At 45.3% G+C, this 2739-nt stretch overlaps 1 long non-coding RNA gene across 1 annotated transcript; it reads left to right on the forward strand.

Moving 5' to 3' along the window:
* Window positions 1–1445: 1445 nt before the first annotated feature.
* LOC147580406 (uncharacterized) lies at window positions 1446–2535 on the forward strand. Its single transcript, XR_015251942.1, has 2 exons — window positions 1446–2186; window positions 2439–2535. It is a non-coding gene; the product is annotated as an uncharacterized LOC147580406 (long non-coding RNA).
* The last annotated feature ends 204 nt before the right edge of the window (window positions 2536–2739 follow it).

Below are 2739 nucleotides of genomic sequence, written 5' to 3' on the forward strand. Positions count from 1 at the left end.
CCCCTGACTCTTGGCTGACCTCTTTGTAAGAAGGGAATACAGTAGCAAGGCCTCCAAGGCTAGATCAGCTTCTGGAAGGGTTGCATGGACTCTCCAGAACCTTGCCACCAAGAAGCCCAAGGCACATATGAAGTGTTCCAGTTGAAAATTTCAGCTGGGTTTGGTCTCCACATCATCCCAGTCCCATGTGAGTAGGGAAGTCTCTAGATGATTCTAGCCCTTAGCCCTTTGCATGAGCCCAGCCATTCTCACATCTTAGAGCTGAGGCCCCCCGCTGTGCTCTCCTTAAATTCCTGACTCACTTGCAAATTGTAATTGATCCTTTCTGTTCCCCGAAGGCCATGGTGAGAAGTCAGAAACAAATGGAAGATGGAACCAATGGGAAGGAAATCACAGAGTTTGTTTTGCTGTGAGAAAGACCATTGACATGTTAACAATCATCTCAAAGTTGATGGTATGCCACCTGGAGAGTCATCAGAGGAACAGTCTATCATGCAAAGGGCCAGAAGAGACCTCATGACTATCATCCTACATAAAAGAACCCAAACCAGTAGGTCTGAATAAATAATCAGGAACTTGGGGCAAGAGCCAAGAGTCCCAGAGAGCAAAGAGAACCTACATTTTTTAAAAGTTATTTATTTATTAATATTTTAATTTTTAGTTTTTTTAAAAATTTATTTTATTTATTTTTTTTTTAATTTTTTTTCAACGTTTATTTATTTTTGGGACAGAGAGAGACAGAGCATGAACGGGGAAGAGGCAGAGAGAGAGGGAGACACAGAATCGGAAACAGGCTCCAGGCTCTGAGCCATCAGCCCAGAGCCCGACGCGGGGCTCGAACTCCCGGACCGCGAGATCGTGACCTGGCTGAAGTCGGACGCTTAACCGACTGCGCCACCCAGGCGCCCCTAAAAATTTATTTTAGAAAGAAAGCGCACAAGTGGGGGAGAGGGGTAGAGAGATAGAATCTCAAGCGGGCACCACGTTCAGCTTGAAACCCAATGTGGGGCTCGACCCCATGAACCCTGGAATCATGACCTGAGCCACCCAGGTGCCCCAGAATCTACATTTTTTTTTTGTGGGAGAGAGGGAGGGAGAGTGTGTGTGTGGAGGGGTAGAGACAGAGGGGGGGAAGAGAGACAATCCGAAGCAGGTCCCACTCTGTGAGCATGGAGCCCGACACAGGCTCGATCTCACAAACTGTGAGATGGTGACCTGAGCCTAAATCAAGAATCAGATGCTTAACTGACTGAGCCACCCAGGCGCCCCCAGAATCTACATTTTCAAATAGATGGTGGGTAAATTTAACGTTTTTGGCTGGGAATCTCAATATGTGTATTATGTGATCAATTCAGGAGATCACATTGGATAGTTAGGTTTATTGATGGAATGAGATGGCAGAGTATTGCTAGAAGCAACTACATTTTAAAGACACATAGGTCCTGTCACACCGTCAGGGGCTGTGCTGTGCTCGTTATTTGGTCAGTCTGTATCCCTGGCGGAGTTGTGAGCCCCTGGAAAAGAGGGCTATGTCGTTGATCTGAGCACTCCTAGTACCCAGCTCAGTGCTTTGAGTATTCAATGTATGTCTACTGATTTTGGTCCACCTGCATGTATTATGTGTGTAAAAGTCCTGTAGGAACAGCATGAGCCAATGCAGCCATTCAATACAATGAGTCTCCGAACTTGATTTCCAACCCAAGTTATCACTGGAATAAAATGTTGCTCACCACCAAGCACTCACCTCTGACCACGGGCTTCCCTTAGGGGATTCACCCGCACAATGGGGAAAGGTTATCTTAATCAATCGACTCTCGTCCTGCCAGTTGAACGTCCTTGCACACTTTCCACCTCTCTGCATACTGTGGTTCACGTCTCTAGAACGGAGATGACTATCTACTCAAGGTTTTGATGGAGCATGAAGTGAATTAAAGACCGGAAGCACTTTGTAGTGTTGGCATTGACGAGGAACTTGACATGAGCTAGTTGCATCCCCTATGCTTCCTCCTCCCCTCCTTCCAGCTTCCGTCACTTCTGGACTGGCCTGAAGAGCCATAACTGAAGAGAGATATGAATTATTAATGCAGTTACTCCTTCATCACTTACTTAACCCCAGCTGTGAGTTCTTAGTAGACATTCCCTCTCAGCCTTTCTCCAGCTGGAGAAGCTCCACCCCTAGTTCCCAGGTAAGAGGGGACAGAGGTCATTTGCCCCAGGCCACACAGCTGGGAGGGACTGACCTAACACAGAACCCAGGAAGTGGTTTTGCAGGGGCCCCAAAACGGATGGGTAGGTTTTCAGAAATTCTGTGAGTTAATGTTCGTTGGACAGAGCCATTAGTAAAATTGCATGATAATAAGCTTAGAATTAAATAAGTCATCTTAAAAACAAAGATAAAAATACCAAAAACTCATGACTTTCTAATTATTTTTCTACAGTATGCTGTCATCAATGCCAGGAGTCAGCAAAACACTACCCGCCGGCTAAGTCTATCCCATCACCTATTTTTGTAAATAAAATTTTATTGGAACACAACCATACCCATTTGTTTTATTTATAGCTGTTTTCTAACTAAAATGACAGAGTTGAATAGTTGCAACATAGATCATAGGGCCTGCAGAGCCTCAAGTATTTACAATCTGGCCCTGACCAATGCCTGACTTAGCTCTTGGGGTTATTTATGTGCATTTTGTCTTAGGTTGGAAACGCTACACAATGGCGTGCTACTGAACAGAACTT

Source organism: Puma concolor, chromosome B3, assembly GCF_028749965.1.
Source record: "Puma concolor isolate L17-30 chromosome B3, mPumCon1.1.hap2, whole genome shotgun sequence".
Lineage (NCBI taxonomy): Eukaryota > Metazoa > Chordata > Mammalia > Carnivora > Felidae > Puma > Puma concolor.